General features: G+C 40.6%; 1 protein-coding gene across 4 annotated transcripts in view; it reads right to left on the reverse strand.

Moving 5' to 3' along the window:
- Nucleotides 1-18228, reverse strand: part of COMMD1 (copper metabolism domain containing 1) — a 236083-nt gene that overhangs the window by 48829 nt on the left and 169026 nt on the right. For 2 of the 4 annotated variants that reach the window (XR_013831080.1, XM_079941073.1), the window contains one exon: nt 15081-16545. The gene's annotated coding sequence lies outside the window, so the exon portion shown is untranslated. Of the gene's footprint in view, nt 1-13625; nt 13641-15080; nt 16546-18228 lie in introns of those variants that run through there. The other 2 variants (XR_013831079.1, XR_013831078.1) reach the window with 2 other exon arrangements.

The following is an 18228-nucleotide window of genomic DNA, read 5'->3' on the forward strand; positions in this document are numbered from 1 at the left end:
ATGTCTTCATTTCTCTGGGATAAATGCCCAGGATTGCAATTGCTATGTTGTATGGTAGTTGTATGTTTAGGTTTTTAAGAAACTGCCAAACTGATTTCCAGAGTGGCTGTACCATTTGACATTCCTTCCAGCAATGTATGAGTGATCCAGTTTCTATGAGTGAAGCCTGGATGGGGGAAAGGAGACCTGGTCCTCTCTGCTGTGCTTGCCTGCTATAGAGCTTTTGCAACAAGGGGCTATGGTAGAGGTGTGAGAAAACTAGCAGCCTGTCCCTCCTGGGGTTAAACTGTAATCCCAGATTGGGGGATTCTGGGGAGGAGCCCCTGTCTTCTTGGCTGTACTTGTATAATATGTAGAACTTCTGGGGTAGAACTTCCAGAACATGAAGCAGGGAGCAGGGGTAAAGGAGCTTGTCCGTGTCCCAAATGCCAGAGCCCCTCCCTGTTCTTACTGAAAGAATGTTTCTTCATTTGCAGTATGCCCTTAGGACAATTCTCAGAGACTAATTTTTCACCAAATTGTTGTTTGCCAGAGAGAAGGTCTGCCAAGCTCTAAGAATCTGACAGAGGGAAAAATCCCCCATCCTGTCCTCAAATTCTGAATTACCAGAACCGTGGATCATCCCAGATCCTCCCCTGGCTGATGACACTGGAAGTGCTGTTACCTCCCTGCAGTCTCAGACACTTAATAGGCTGGCTGAGATGCAATGCCCAGATAACAGGTCAGGCCTGCCTTGACAAGGAAAATAGAGCTTTCTTTTTTTCCCTAAATGAGATTGGGTATGTCTCCACACATTAAATTAACGTAATGTAAAATGGATTCATGCTGGAAAACTGAAGCTATACACGAATTTTACACCAAAAATACTGCCAGTTTCAGGAGCATGATGCCTTAATGCATTCAGCTGAGTGGTCTTTAAGCTGGTCACCGATAGAGGAATCAGCAGATCAGGCCAAAGAAGTAAGGCAGGGACAAGCTTTTTTTTTTTTTTAAATGGATAATACGGTAACATGGTTCACAGAATGGTACATATAGTGGGAAACCTTTCTGCCATTCCTGTCCCTCTGCCACCCAGTTCTCTTTTTGCAATAGGTCATCCATGAAAATAGTTTCTTATATATATTTCCAAGGATATTTTATAAAAGCAACTACAGACATATATTTTATTTTTCTCAGAAGACCTGGGTTTGAATCCCAGTTTTGTCCCTCTCAAAACAAGCTGTGTAACCATGGATAAGTGACTTTATCTCTTTGAGCCTCAGATTCCTCACCTGAAAAATGGGAGTAAGAGTAGCTACTTCACAAGGTTGGGGTAAGCATGAAGTAAGACTGTGTTTAACTGTGCTTTCTAAATAGAAAAGTGCTATAGTAACATCAGCTGTTGTTCTATTGGGAGCAGCAACCACGTACTAATAGTGCCGTGGAGATTGGCTGTACTTAGCAGGTGCTCTGGGATAAGGAGTTGGTGGTGCTGGGGAAGCACCTGAAGCTGATTGGGGGAGTGAGAACCTGGCCACAGGGAAACTCCAATATGGCTGAATCAAGCATGAAATAGGGTCTGGCTGGTTTGCAAGGTATGAACTTCGAGAAGTCAGTGACACACAAAAGCCACCATATCATCCATGTACTGAAGGCAGCCAGCAGGGTTCAAAGTTAGCTGTGGCCCTAATAAAGAGAGGTGCCTTCTCCTGGGGAGAAGCCTATTTTTGAAAAAGTGACAATGCTGGGTTTAACCCAAAACAGACTCGGGCAGGTTAGGGTATTCCAAAGACCATCCAGAAGGACCTGTTCCAAAGATCATCCAGAATATAATTTATGACAGGGCTAACTCAGGTCATCTGACACAGGCTCAGGCCAGGAATCAGAAAATTAGGACCCAAATTGAGTCAAGCTTCCATCTGTTTTCAACTTTTTCCTTTTTGGCAGAATGAGTGCAACAGCAGGGAAAGCAAGGGAAACCAGAGGGTCATGACAAGGAGTTCAAAAAATGTCTTAGGTCTTCCTCTATCTGGGTTACCACCTTGAAAGATCCTACAGGGAGTCTGTCCTAGGTTCTTATTGTCCCTTCAAACCAACTTCAAAGCATCATAGAGGGGGTGGTGTGAGGGAGATACCAACAGTCTCTGAATAGGATGGGATGGACAAACCTCTGCCCAGGAGAGATGACAGAGGTGTGTACAGCAGGAAGACAGCTGGGAAGCAGGAGGAGAGGAAGCCAGTTCGGAGGCTGGAATTCCCTTTGCTCATCTTCTGGTTTTGGAGGACTTCTACATGCAACAAGATGTTACCTGCCATACTGAGGACTACCTCAGACTGCAGGTCCAGACTGCAGCTTCAGCAAGCCTCTTCACCAGGTCTGGCTGAGGCATGGAGGCCTGCCAACTGCCCGAGGTTCGTCAGTAACTGAGGCAGCACCAAGTCAGACCCCAGAGACCAGCAGAACTGTCTATCCCTCTGCAGTCTCAGAGTCTGCTTTTAGTAAGAGCTGGGTATTCATTTCACAGCCAAAATCAACTCCAATTGCTGAGGCTGAGGAGTCTGGATCACTACCACTCTAGTCCAAAACTCCCCATCATGAACTCTGGAATGTTCCAGAATCACATTTCCCTCTGTGTCTCTCACTCCTGCTCTCTCTTGTTCTCTGAGATTGATTAAACAAGGAACTGAAGAAGAAACAGAAGGTTTGAAGGGGACTGCATCTGCAGAAGACTAAAGGGTGAAAAGGAGCCAGAATGGAGTTTTTAAAAAACTCCATTTGTTTGCCTTTTAATAATTGCTTGCTTTTTTAAAAAATAGCTGTCTCTGCCTTCTTTTTCCTCCCAACTTTTTACTATGAAACGTTTCATTTCTTCAGCAGCACGCCCCCCCCCCCCCAAAAAAAGCAGAAAAAAATAAAAGAAAATCTCAAACTCACAGAAGGGCTGAAAAACATGTACAATGACATCAAAAGAGCAACCCATAAAAATAAACTGGACTTCATCAAAATTAAAAGCTTTGCTCTTTGAAAGACACTATTAAAAAGAAAAGACAAACCACAGATTGGGAGAAAATACTTAAAAAACACATATCTGATAAAGGACTTGTATTCAGAATACACAGAGAGCTCACACAACAAATAACCTACTAAAAATGGGCAAAATATTTGAACAGATACTTCACCAAAGAAGGTATACAAATGGCAAATAAGCATGTGAAAAGATGCTTAATATCATAAGTCATTAGGGAATTGCAAACTAAAACCACAATGAAATACCACTACATATGCATTAAAATGGCTGTAATCGGCCATTTGACTAACAATGTCAAGTGCTGATGAAAATGTGGAGGACTATATTGTTGATGGGAATGGAAAATGGTACCACCACTTTGGAAAAGTTTGGCAGTTTCTCATAGAATTAAACATCCCACTCCTCAATATTTACCCAAGAGAAGTGAAAATTTCTGTTCACCCAAAAATCCATATGCAAATGTCTATAGTAGCAGTATTTATTCATAATTATAGTGTTATATTTAGTGTTATGTTCATAATTTTTTTTTTTTTTTGTAGTACGCGGGCCTCTCACTGTTGTGGCCTCTCCCGTTGCGGAGCACAGGCTCCGGACATGCAGGCTCAGCGGCCATGGCTCACGGGCCCAGCCGTTCCGCGGCACGTGAGATCTTCCTGGACTGGGGCACGAACCCGTGTCCCCTGCATCGGCAGGTGGACTCTCAACCACTGCACCACCAGGGAAGCCCCAGAGGAATTTTTTTTAAAACTAATTTCACCTGTTTCTTTTCACATTTATTTATTTATTTTATTATGATGATTATTTTTTGGGCTGCGTGGCACGTGGGATCTTAGTTCCCCAACCAGGGAGCGAATATGCGGCCCCTGCAGTGGAAGCGTGGAGTCTTAACCATTGGACCACGAGGGAAGTCCCAATCACAGAGGAATTTTAAATCACATTACTTAAATTTAAAAACCCTAACCAGAGAAGTTCAGAATTAGTCAGACCAAACCAGTGATCTGTGCTGTCATCCAAAAGAACTGTGGAATCCCGGAAGAAAAGATGGCCTGTTAAAGCCTTTTACTACATTTCACCTTCTTGAATATTCAAGTTAGGCTAGGGCTCAAACTCATTCTCCACTAGAATAAATAGCCCTGATATTATTGCTTCTAATATTAATTACGATAATTTTTAAAAATTATGTTTTCCCTAAGCAACACAGCTAACAAGGAGCAGAGTCAGAATTCAGTCCAAAGTTCCTGGCTTCAAAGTACCTATATTTAACCATCATGCAACACTGCCCCCAATAATAATGATACTGATATCTACCAAGATGAAGGTAAGAGAAAGGGGCTTTTTGTAATAAGTCAAAAGAAGGAACAGATACTCTTTTAGCACAATAAGGACATAGCACCAATGCCAGCAGGAGGTTAATTGGCCCAGTATGAACAGTCTGGTTATTTTTAGACGCTTGAACAGGAGGCCAGACCACAGTGGCCAGAAATTTCTACCCCCCATGCTCCTTCAGGAACAGAAAATGACTGTGCTTTTTAAGAAATAAAAGCAGTTGGGATCTTTGGGGGAAGAAACAGAGAAAAGTACTATGGGGAAGGGGAATATGAGAGGAGACAGGAAGGAGACTGGGGGAAGATCTGCTAGCCAGGGGTTGGCCTATAAGTGCCATGGCCACTAAGCCCCCTTACTCATGGTTGAATGGTTTATAAAGGCACTCAAATCTCTGCCATGCCATGTACTCTAGGTTGGTTAGAATATGATGCATGAGCCTGAATAAAAAGATTCACTCACAACACTCGATGATTCTGGGTTCTTCAACAGCCAACTGGAAGATAGTTTTGTTAGGAACTGTTCCGTGAAGGAATCCCATTAACTTCTATTAATGTCGGGCACTGTGCTAAGTGCTTTAGGTACATTCATTACTGCTAATCCTCTCAACGACCTACCAGAGGGGTCATTGAGACTTACTCACCTAAGATCAGAAAACTGCCAAACCAGAAAATTTATAAAATTTCCAATCTATCACAGCCTGATAATTTTGTAAGATACATAATTTTGTAAAACACAAAATGAAATTAAAGATATGCACGATACAGGCATACCTTGTTTTATTGCACTTCACAGATACTGCTACTTTTACAAATTGAAGGTTTGTGGAAACCTTGTGCTGTCAGACAATGGTTAGCATTTTTTTTATCAATAAAGTATCTTTTTTAATATCTTTATTGGAGTATAATTGCTTTACAATGGTGTGTTAGTTTCTGCTTTATAACAAAGTGAACCAGCTATACAAATACATATATCCCCATATCTCCTCCCTCTTGCGTCTGCCTCCCGCCCTCCCTATCCCACCCCACTAGGTGGTCACAAAGCACCAAGATGATCTCCCTGTGCTGTGCAGCTGCTTCCCATTAGCTATCTATTTCACATTTGGTAGTATATATAAGTCCATGCCACTCTCTCACTTCGTCCCAGCTTACCCTTCCCCCTCCCCGTGTCCTATTTTTATATACTTTTTTTTTAGACATAATGCTATTGCACACTTAGACTACAGTATAATGCAAACATAACCTTTATATGCACTGGGAAACAAAAAATTTGTGTGATTCACTTTAATGTGGTATTTGTTTTATTGTGGTATTTGTTTTATTGTGGTATTCACTTTATTGTGGTGGTCTGGAACAAAACCTGTAGAATCTACCAGGTATGCCTGTATAAGCTCAACCTTCTTATTACATTCAACAGACATTGCTATAAATGTTTCTAACACTTACTCTGAATGTCTGTACCAATCTTGCCACAGAAAGGCACTAGTATAGAATAGTTGTTCCTAGTCATGAGGGCACATCAGAGTTATTCCAAGGGATTAATTTCCAAAATATACAAACAGCTCATACAGCTCAATATCAAAAAGACAAACGACCCAATCAGAAAATGGGTAGAAGATCTAAATAGACATTTCTCCAGGGAAAACATACAAATGGCCAAAAAACACATAAAAAGATGCTCAACATTGCTAATTATTAGAGAAATGCAAATCAAAACTATAATGAGGTATCACATCACTCTGGTCAGAATGGCCATCATCAATAAGTCTACAAATAATAAATGCTGGAGAGGGTGTGGAGAAAAAGGAACCCTCCTATATTGTTGGTGGGAATGTAAATTGGTACGGTCACTGTGGAGAACACGATGGAGGTTCCTTAAAAACTAGAGTTACCATATGATCCTGCAATCCCACTCCTGGGCATATATCCAGAGAAAACTATAATTCAAAATGCTACATGGACCCCAATGTTCATAGCAGCACTATTTACAATAGCCAAGACATGGAAGAAAACTAAATGTCCATCAACAGATGAATGGATAAAGATGTGGTATATATACACGATGGAATACTGCTCAGCCATAAAAAAGAATGAAATAATGCCATTTGTAGCAACAAGGATGGAACTAGAGATTATTTTACTAAGTGAAGTAAGCCAGACAGAGAAAGACAAATATCATATGATATCACTTACATGTGGAATCTGGAAAAAAAAAAAAAGATACAAACGAACTCATTTACAAAACAGAAATAGACTCACAGACATAGAACACAAACTTATGGTTACCAAAGGAGAAGAGCGGGTGGATAAATTAGGAGGATGGGATTAACATATACACATTACTTTATATAAAATAGATAACTAACAAGGATCTACTGTATAGCATGGTGAACTATACTCAATATTTTGTAATAAGCTGTAAGGGAAAAGAATCTGAAAATTCATATATATATGTATGTGTGTATGTGTATATGTGTGTGTGTGTGTATATATACACACACACACACACATACATACATAAAGCTGAATCACTGTGCTGTGCACCTGATATTTACAACTGTGTATGATACTGTAAATCAACTATACTTCAATTAAAAAAAATTATTCAAGAACTTTCACCAAATACACATGCCTGCCCTCCACCCAGACTCTGATTCAGCAGACTTGGCATGTTAATAGATATTCCCCAGGGGATTCTGATGTCCATCCCTGGTTAAGAACTACTTGCTGCTCTAACATATTACCAAAGTTACCATTTCCAGTTAAGTGCGAATTCAGAGAATCAAGATCCTCGTTCAGAATTCACTAAAACCAGTACTGGGCATGGTACTGGGGGAAGGAGGAAGGGCAAGAATGTCAGGAAACCTGGGGATTCAAGAGTTTCCCTCCCTAACATCTGCGCTACCACCTGGTACCATTTCAATATGTTTTCAACTTAAAACTTTTGATATATGGTTCAAGTATGAAATCTCTCTGAGCAGCAAATTATAAGCAGTCATAACTGCATTTGGCAGATAACCACTCCCATCTCAGATGACACCTCTATTGTTTTCTTCTCCACAGCCCTGCCTTTGTAAAAACAGGCCATCTCCTGCATCCTGCATTTGAGGGATTATGGGAACAGTCCATCCCAGAGAAAAACTGTAGTTCCTTTTTTTTTTTTTTTTGGTTGGGGTGATTGAATTCTTTATTTTTTTTGAGATAAAACTGAAAAAATGTTTCAATGCATAAAATAAAGCATAAAATAGTGTACAAAAGTCACCCTTATAAGTTTATATAAGATGTATATTGTTCAGAAAGCTTTACTATTTGTGCACACAGTTAATTTGAAGAGCTTATGTTACCCTACAAGGTAAATTATTTATTTTCTTTAATTTTTGAATTTTATTTTATTTATTTTTTTATACAGCAGGTTCTTATTGGTCATCAATTTTATACACATCAGTGTATACATGTCAATTCCAAATGCCCAATTCATCACACCACCATCCCCACCCCCCCACGGCTTTCCCCCTTGCTGTGCATAAGTTTGTTCTCTACATCTGTGTCTCAACTTCTGCCCTGCAAATTGGTTCATCTGTACCATTTTTCTAGGTTCCACATACATGCGTTAATATACGATATTTGTTTTTCTCTGACTTACTTCACTCTGTATGACAGTCTCTAGATCCATCCACGTCTCAACAAATTACCCAATTTCGTTCCTTTTTATGGCTGAGTAATATTCCATTGTATATATGTACCACATCTTCTTTATCCATTCATCTGTCGATGGGCATTTAGGTTGCTTCCATGACCTGGCTATTGTAAATAGTGCTGCAATGAACACTGGGTTGCGTGTGTCTTTTTGAATTATGGTTTTCTCTGGGTATATGCCCAGTAGTGGGATTGCTGGATAATATGGTAATTCCATTTTTAGTTTTTTAAGGAATCTCCATACTGTTCTCCATAGTGGCTGTATCAATTTACATTCCCACGAACACTGCAAGAGGGTTCCATTTTCTCCACTCCCTCTCCGGCATTTGTTGTTTGCAGATTTTCTAATGATGCCCATTCTAAATGGTGTGAGGTGATACCTCACTGTGCCTTTGATTTGCATTTCTCTAATAATTAGTGATGTTGAGCAGCTTCTCATGTGCTTCTTCGCCATCTGTATGTCTTATTTGCAGAGATATCTATTTAGGTCTTCTGCCCATTTTTGGATTGGATTGTTTCTTTAACATTGAGCTGCATGAGCTGTAATATATTTTGGAGATTAATCCTCTGTCCTTTGATTCGTTTGCAAATATTTTCTCCCATTCTTAGGGCTGTCTTTTCCTCTTGTTGGTAGTTTCCTTTGCTCTGCAAAAGCTTTTAAGTTTCATTAGGTCCCATTTGTTTATTTTTGTTTTTATTTCCATTACTCTAGGAGGTGGATCAAAAAAGATCTTGTGTGATTTATGTCAAAGAGTGTTCTTCCTATGTTTTCCTCTAGTTTTATAGTGTCAGGTCTTACATTTAGGTCTCGAATCCATTTTGAGTTTATTTTTGTGTATGGTGTTAGGGAGTGTTCTAATTTCATTCTTTTACATGTACCTGTCCAGTTTTCCCAGCACCACTTATTAAAGAGACTGTCTTTTCTCCATTGTACATCCTTACCTCCTTTGTCATAGATTAGTTGACCATAGGTGCGTGGGTTTATCTCTGGACTTTCTATCTTGTTCCATTGATCTATGTTTCTGTTTTTGTGCCAGTACCATATTGTCTTGATTACTGTAGCTTTGTAGTATAGTCTGAAGTCAGGGAGTCTGATTCCTCCAGCTCCATTTTTTTCCCTCAACACTGCTTTGGCTAAACACTATTTGTGTTTCCATACAAATTGTGAAATTTTTTGTTCTAGTTCTGTGAAAAATGCCATTGGTAGTTTGATACAGATTGCATTGAATCTGTAGATTGCTTTGGGTAGTAGAGTCATTCTCACAATGTTGATTCTTCCAATCTAAGAACATGGTATATCTCTCCATCTATTTGTATCATCTTTAATTTCTTTCATCAGTGTCTTATAGTTTTCTGCATACATGTCTTTTGTCTCCCTAGGTAGGTTTATTCCTAGGTATTTTATTCTTTTTGTTGCAGTGGTAAATGGGAGTGTGTCCTTAATTTCTCTTTCAGATTTTTCATCATTAGTGTATAGGAATGCCAGAGATATCCATGCATTAATTTTGTATCCTGCAACTTTACCAAATTCACTGATTAGCTCTAGTAGTTTTCTGGTGGCATCTTTAGGATTCTCTATGTATAGTATCATGTCATCTGCAAACACCGACAGTTTTACTTCTTCTCTTCCAATTTGTATTCCTTTTCTTTCTCTTTCTTCTCTGATTGCCGTGGCTACGACTTCCAAAACTATATTGAATAATAGTGATGAGAGTGGACATCCTTGTCTTGTTCCTGATCTTAGAGGAAATGCTTTCAGTTTTTCACCATTGAGAATGACGTTTGCTGTGGGTTTGTTGTATATGGCCTTTATTATGTTGAGGTAGGTTCCCTCTATGCCCACTTTCTGGAGAGCTTTTATCATAAAAGCGTGTTGAATTTTGTCAAAAGCTTTATCTGCATCTATTGAGATGATCATATGGTTTTTATTCTTCAATGTTAATATGGTGTATCACTTTGATTGATTTGCATATATAGAAGAATCCTTGCATCCCTGGGATAAATCACACTTGATCATGGTGTATGATCCTTTTACTGTGTTGTTGGATTCTGTTTGCTAGTATTTTGTTGAGGATTTTTGCATCTATATTCATCAGTGATATTGGTCTGTAATTTTCTTTTTTTGTAGTATCTTTGTCTGGTTTTGGTATCAGGGTGATGGTGGCCTCATAGAATGAGTTTGAGAGTGTTCCTTCCTCTGCAATTTTTTGGAAGAGTTTGAGAAGGATGGGTGTTAGCTCATCTCTAAATGTTTGATAGAATTCACCTGTGAAGCCATCTGGTCCTGGACTTTTGTTGGAAGATTTTTAATCACATTTTAAATTTCATTACTTGTGATTGGTCTGTTCATATTTTCTATTTCTTCCTGGTTCAGTCCTGGAAGGTTATACCTAAGAATTTGTCCATTTCTTCCAGGTTGTCCATTTTATTGGCATAGAGTTACTTGTAGTAGTCTCTTAGGATGCTTTGTATTTCTGTGGTGTCTGTCGTAACTTCTCCTTTTTCATTTCTAATTTTATTGATTTGAGTCCTTTCCCTCTTTTTCTTGATGAGTCTGGCTAATGATTTATCAATTTTGTTTATCTTCTCAAAGAACCAGCATTTAGTTTTATTGATCTTTGCTACTGTTTTCTTTGTTTTTATTTCATTTATTTCTGCTCTGATCTTTATGATTTCTTTCCTTCTGCTAACTTTGGGTTTTGTTTGTTCTTCTTTCTCTAGTTCCTTTAGGTGTAAGATTAGATTGTTTATTTGAGATTTTTCTTGTTTCTTGAGGTAGGCTTGTATAGCTATAAACTTCCCTCTTAGAATTGCTTTTGCTGCATCCCATAGGTTTTGGATCATCATGTTTTCATTGTCATTTGTCTCTAGGTATTTTTTTATTTCCTCTTTGATTTCTTCAGTGATCTCTTGGTTATTTAGTAATGGATTGTTTAGCCTCCATGTGTTTGTGTTTTTTACGTTTTTTTCCCTGTAATTGATTTCTAATCTCATAGCGTTGTGGTCAGAAAAGATGCTTGATATGATTTCAATTTTCTTAAATTTACTGACGTTTGATTTGTGACCCAAGATGTGATCTATCCTGGAGAATGTTCCGTGTGCACTTGAGAAGAAAGTGTAATCTGCTGTTTTTGGATGGAATGTCCTTTAAATATCAATTAAATCTATCTGGTCTATTGTGTTATTTAAAGCTTCTTTTTCCTTATTTATTTTCATTTTGGATGATCTGTCCATTGGTGTAAGTGAGGTGTTAAAGTCCCCCACTATTATTGTGTTACTGTCGATTTCCTCTTTTATAGCAGTTGCCTTATGTATTGAGGTGCTCCTACGTTGGGTGCATATATATTTATAATTGTTATATCTTCTTCTTGGGTTGATCCCTTTATCATTATGTAGTGTCCTTCCTTGTCTCTTGTAACATTCTTTATTTTAAAGTCTATTTTATCTGATATGAGTGTTGCTATTCCAGCTTTCTTTTGACTTCCATTTGCATGGAATATCTTTTTCCATACCCTCACTTTCAGCCTGAATGTGTCCCTAGGTCTGAAGTGGGTCTCTTGCAAACAGTATATATATGGGTCTTGTTTTTGTATCCACTCCGCAAGCCTGTGTCTTTTGGTTGGAGCATTTAATCCATTCACATTTAAGGTAATTATTGGTATGTATGTTAATGTGACCATTTTCTTAATTGTTTTGGGTTTGTTTTTGTAGGTCCTTTTCTTCTCTTGTGTTTCCCACTTACAGAAGTTCCTGTAGCATTTATCGTAGAGGTGGTTTGGTGGTGCTGAATTCTCTTAGCTTTTGATTGTCTGTAAAGCTTTTGATTTCTCCATCGAATCTGAATGAGATCCTTGTCGGGTAGAGGAATCTTAGTTGTAGGTTCTTCCCTTTCCACACTTTAAGTATATCATGCCACTCCCTTCTGGCTTGTAGAGTTTCTGCTGAGAAATCAGCTGTTAACCTTATGGGAGTTCCCTTGTATGTTGTCATTTTTCCCTTGCTGCCTTCAATAATTTTTGTCTTTAATTTTCGCCAATTTGATTACTATGTGTCTCGGCCTGTTTCTCCTTGGGTTTATCCTGTATGGGACTTGCTGTGCTTCCTGGACTTGGGTGGCTATTTCCTTTCCCATGTTAGGGAAGTTTTCAACTATAATCTCTTCAAATATTTTCTCGGGTCCTTTCTCTCTCTCTTCTCCTTCTGGGTCCCCTACAATGTGAATGTTGTTGCGTTTAATGTTGTCTCAGAGGTTTCTTAGGCTGTCTTCATTTCTTTTCATTCATTTTTCTTTATTGTGTTCTGCAGCAGTGAATTCCACACCATTCTGTCTTCCAGGTCACTTATCCATTCTTCTACCTCAGTTATTCTGCTATTGATTCCTTCTAGTGTAGTTTTCATTTCAGTTATTGTATTGTTCATCTCTGTTTGTTCTTTAAGTCTTCTAGGTTGTTGTTAAACATTTCTTGCACCTTCTCGATCTTTGCCTCCATTCTTTTTCCGAGGTCCTGGATCATCTTCACTATCACTATTCTGAATTCTTTTTCTGGAAGGTTGCCTATCTCCACTTCATTTAGTTGTTTTTCTGGGGTTTTATTTTGTTCCTTCATCTGGTACATAGCCCTCTGCCTTTTCATCTTGTCTATCTTTCTGTGAATGTGGTTTTTGATCCACTGGCTGCAGGATTGTAGTTCTTTTTGCTTCTGCTGTCTGCCCTCTGGTGGATGAGGCTATCTAAGAGGCTTGTGTAAGTTTCCTGATGGGAGGGACTGGTGGTGGGTACAGCTGACTGTTGCCCTGCTGGGCAGAGCTCAGTAAAACTTTAATCTTGACCACTGATGGGTGGGGCTGGGTTCCCTCCCTGTTGGTTGTTTGGTCTGAGGCACCCCAACACTGGAGCCTACCTGGGCTCTTTGGTGAGGCTAATGACAGACTCTGGGAGGGCTCATGCCAAGGAGTACGTCCCAGAACTTCTGCTGCCAGTTTCCTTGTCCCCATGGTGAGCCACAGACACCCCCTGCCTCTGCAGGAGACCCTCCAACACTAGCAGGTAGGTCTGGTTCAGTCTCCCCTGGGGTCACTGCTCCTTCCCCTGGGTCCCAATGCACACACTTTGTGTGTGCCCTCCAAGAGTGGAGTCTCTGTTTCCCCCAGTCCTGTCTAAGTTCTGCAATCAAATCCCACTAGGCTTCAAAGTCTGATTCTCTAGGAATTTCTCCTCCCGTTGCTGGACTCCCAGGTTGGGAAGCCTGATGTGGGGCTCAGAACCTTCACTCCAGTGGGTGGACTTCTCTGGTATAAGTGTTCTCCAGTCTGTGAGTCACCCACCCAGCAGTGATGGGATATGATTTTACTGTGATTGGTCCCCTCCTACCATCTCATTGTGGCTTCCCTTTTGTCTTTGGATGTGGGGTATCCTTTTTGGTGATTTCCAGTGTCTTCCTGTCGATGATTGTCCAGCAGTTAGTTGTGATTCTGGTGTTCTCACAAGAGGGGGTTGAGAGCACGTCCTTCTACTCCGCCATCTTGGTTCCTCCTGGGCAAAACTGTAGTTCTTAATTCATCCCAGAAGACAGCAAGCTGCTGGGGCAGCCAGTCATTTTCAGGGAAGAATAGCCTGGAGAGAAAAGCACTCCACCTTTTCAGATCAGGGCCAACAGTGAAAAGATGAGGATGAGACCTCACAGGAAGACTCACAAGAGACTTCAGTGTGAATAAGAAGTGCTGGTATATATATTCCTTCAGGAAAAAAGTCCAGTGACCTAAGTGACCCCAAGAGAAATGATCGATAATATGCTTATGAAAAATACAACAAATAGCCTGACTGAGCCAAAATACAATTTATGTATTTTTCACAGTAATTACTTGTTATTAGTACTAGTGGTATGCACATGTGTGTTCAACTGACCCTACCACAATGGTACACAAGTACACACAGAATTTGATGTACATCATGTGTACTTTTCTCAGTCCCAGTCCTTGATGGGTATGTTCATATAGTAGGTACTCAATAGAATTTGGGAATATTCCTCCAATTTTATTCTCTAAAATAGATTGAAAACTACTTGAAGGACAATATATTTTCAGACTACATCAAGGGCTCCAACAAATCAGTAAGAAAAAGATGAATAAGTAAAACAACAACAAGAAAAAACAAACAGGCAAAGGATATGGACCATTTCACAGAGCAGGAAATACTGATAAAATGTGAAAAGATGCTCAACCTCATTGATGACTGGGAATATGCAAGGCAAAATGAGGTATCGTTTTTTGACTCATATTTGCAAAAAACTGTAATATTATCAAGACAGGTTCATACACTGCTTGCGAAAGTACAAGTTGGTTGGGCTACTTCGGAGGGCTATTTGCCGGTATCTATCTGCATCCTGAGTTTGAGGAATTCTCGAACTGTGCTGGAGCCAGTTCGTACCAGCTTGCAAGAGCTAACGGTGTATAACTCGTCCCAAGTCCAAGTTCAGTAATGAATATTAGTAGTTTGAAATTGGCCATGGTGGGAGAACTCACACAATGGAAATAGGACAAATGCTACAAATTAGCCCCTACCTCCTTTTATGGGAGACTGGCTGTTAAACATTTATCGTACTCCAGTCTATTTGCCAGTGTCTAGAATCTAAAAAGCGTATAACCCATGATATAGCAATTCCTGTTTTCTAAGATATATTTGCACATGTATATAGGGAGGCATGTGCAAGTATATTCACTGCAGTATTGTTTGCCATGGGGAAAAACTGGAAACAACCTAAAAATCCATTGATAGGGAATTAAAGAAAAACAAAACCCAAACCTATTGTCTCTCTGTAATACTATGCAGCAGTTGAAATTAGTGAGGTAAATTTATATAAACTTTTGGGAGGAAAAACTTCTCTACCAACTTAGGTCTGACTGAGGGGAGTGCGATGCACATGAACTGACAACACACAAATTAACAGAAGAAAAATGTATTAATATTATGAATGCAGGACCACCCCATAGTACTCCCTGTACTACTCTAGAGTAGCTCCCAGAATAGCTAGGAGTAAAGGTTTATATACCAGGTTAATAGGAGGGGAGGGGCTTTGGGCTTCAAAGGATGGAAGGCTCTGGTGAGATGTGTTTACACAATTTTGGGGGGATGTCTCGGTGCCCAAGGTCAGCCTCCCTAATTTGAGCCGTAAGGGTGATGGGGGGAGAGTGCTGGCAGCTGGGTCTAGTAGAGCTCTGTTCTGATCAGATAAGGGAAGTTCTAATGAGATTTCTTTCAGCATCTTCTGTAGTTCAGATGCTTCCACTTTGAAATATTCTCTATATCAGTTTGGTGGGTTGTTGGTCTCTGTAGTACTAATTTAGAAAAGTTCCAAAACATGCTGTTGAGGGAAAAAAGCAATTTGCAGGATAATACATACAGTGTGATTGCACTTGTGTTACAGGAATACATAAAACAGTACTGTAAATATGGCCATATATGCAGGTAGGTAAAAATCATAAAAAAACCATGGAAGGAGATACACTCAAAGTGATCACAGAGATTATTGCTGAGGAAGAGGAGGAAGAAACCACGATGGACGGTATTGGTCATAGAGGACTTTAGCCTTAATTATAAGGTTTAAATGCTTCTCAAGGACAATGTATCCATGTATTATTTGCATAAAGTTAAAACCAAACCAAAACAGCTCCTTGAAGACAGAAATGTCCATACACTTCCACCCAAAAGGCCAAGGTCCATGTTCTGAGCTCCCGGAACGGGAGGTACCCTCTTAACCCTGAAATATAATCAATCCCTCTTCCAGTGGCCTCGGCCTCTTGGGCAGCCCTATACTCCTCCCACAGGGCACCCTGGAAACTTTGTGGGATATCAGGCCTGATTAAGACCCTTAACAGTCCCTGTAAAAAGATTATGAGTCTCCTCCCTTCTTTGTACTTATAATTTAAAAAAACTGAAAAAAACAAAAAAACTATGAAAGCACAGAAATCCTACAAAAGTCCTGATTTTTCCTAAGACTATGGTGATACTTTTGACAGTTGAAACATTTTTAATCTCTCAAAAAACTTAGCTGGAAGCATGTGCTTAATGCTGACTGACTGGGTGATTTAGCACCTGGCAAAATAAGGGTAAGAAATGGAACAAGTCACCAGCAATCTTCAGTCCTTTTCCAGGACAAGGATAAGATAAAATGGAAGGAAAGGATAAGAGTTTAAACCCTCGTCTCTCCCCAAACCAGCTTCTTAACAAACCACAGTTAAGTGGCTTATTAATTGGTTAAGCTTCCAGGTACAAAACTAGGTGTAGTGTTCCATCTACAAAGAATGGCCCTGCTGTTATGCAGCAACCACTTCTCTCCGGGGGCTCATGCAGGTCAATAGGGACTAGCTGGGTCTCACCTCTCCAGCAGTGATTCTCCGGCTGCTTTCCCACAGGGCCTGCAAGTTGATTCTCCCAGGGTCAGCTCCTCCGTGAGGAGATTTCTCCAGCTCTTCAGGGAACTTCAGAATCAAATTCCCTTGGCTTTTTATTCAACAGCTCCCTATGTGTACAGGGAGAGGAAAGCGGACTGTTTGTTAAACTTTTGCCTTACTCTTCCCCATTTACTAAAGTTACATACATAAGCATAGATGCAAAGAAGGATCAGCTTTTTTCCATCTGTCTCAGCAAGGGAATTGGGTGGGTCTGATAACTTGCCCACTGGATACTCCTCTACTCAAATTATCTGGTTAGTTATTATTTACTTACTTATTTATTAAACTTACTTCCTGATACTGGGGGAAAAGATTTTTCTCTAAATTCCCTATAGACCATATTTAAAGTGGTGGTACACTAACCAGCAAATGGTTACATCTATGGTTTAATGGATCATACAGTAAGTAATTTATGAAGTGATTTGCTTTCTTCCACCTCAGAGGGGATCTGGGGAAAGGCACCTCCTTGGTCTATGAGGTCCAAAGCCAGGTGGACCTTCAGTGCCCAGAGGATTTGGCACCTCACCTCTAGCCCCTACCTGGGCCGGCCACTCCAGGTTAGGGTGGGGCTCCAGGGGACAGTGAATGTTACCTGGCCCATCTGCCTTCCTGGGCCATTCTTTGGCTGTTGGTTGACAGCAAATACAAACTCTCTGGGCAAAGTTCAGTTTTACAGAGTAACAACCTTCACCCCCGTTAAGTCGCCACAAATGAACTCTGCTTTGTGGGAAAGAGCAGGTAGGAATGAATTTTTTTTAAAGAACACTCATTCTGGGCTTCCTTGGTGGCACAATGGTTAAGAATCTGCCTGCCAATGCAGGGGACATGGGTTCGAGCCCTGGTCTGGGAAGATCCCACATGCCGCAGAGCAACTAAGCCCATGCGCCACAACTACTAAGCCTGCGCTCTAGAGCCCGTGAGCCACAACTTCTGAGCCCACATACCACAACTACTGAAGCCCACATGCCTAGAGCCCATGCTCCACAACAAGAGAAGCCACTGCAATGAGAAGCCTGCGCACCGCAACGAAGAGTAGCTCCTGCTCACCACAACTAGAGAAAGCCCGCGCGCAGCAACAAAGACCCAACGCAGCCAAAAAAACCCACTCATTCCTTCCTGCAAAGTGCTTGCGGGGCATGAACGTGAATCTCATGGGCTAACAAGACAAAGGTTGTTTTTTATTTCTCGTTGCTTTCCCTTCCCTTTCCAGAATCTAGGCCCTGGGAATTCTCTTCAGGAGGCAGGTAAGCAACCCTTGAAAGAACAACAGACTTCACCTTCCTTCTCAATCGAGCCAGAATGGGCCCAGAGTTCCACCAGGCATGCTACAGTAACTGCTTGTGGCCTCACCTCCTCAGGGAGGGAGTAAGCCTTGGGGTTTGTTAGTTGCACAGTCCTGCGTCTGTTAGTAGTTACAGATTCTCTGACTCCAGCTACGTTTAGCTTTGTTTGATTGTCTTCCACAGGAACACAACTGCATTAGTCTCCCTTTTCTCAGCTCTCCATTTATGACAACTCATCACCTAGAACCTGAGCCCCAGATTGTGAGCCAGATAAGATTCGGAACTGTAAACATCCACCAAGAGAAAAGGCAGGCCCCTTCCATGAAAAGGAGTGACCCTACCCATTCCTGGAAACGTGTTCCCTTTCCACCTCCAGATCCAAAAACATACCCCTCTATCTTCACGAGTTCACCTGATTTTAAAAAGCTTTGGCTTATAAACCTTTCCAGATGACTCCAGCCCCCTCTG

Source organism: Stenella coeruleoalba (assembly GCF_951394435.1).
Source record: "Stenella coeruleoalba genome assembly, chromosome: 13".
Lineage (NCBI taxonomy): Eukaryota > Metazoa > Chordata > Mammalia > Artiodactyla > Delphinidae > Stenella > Stenella coeruleoalba.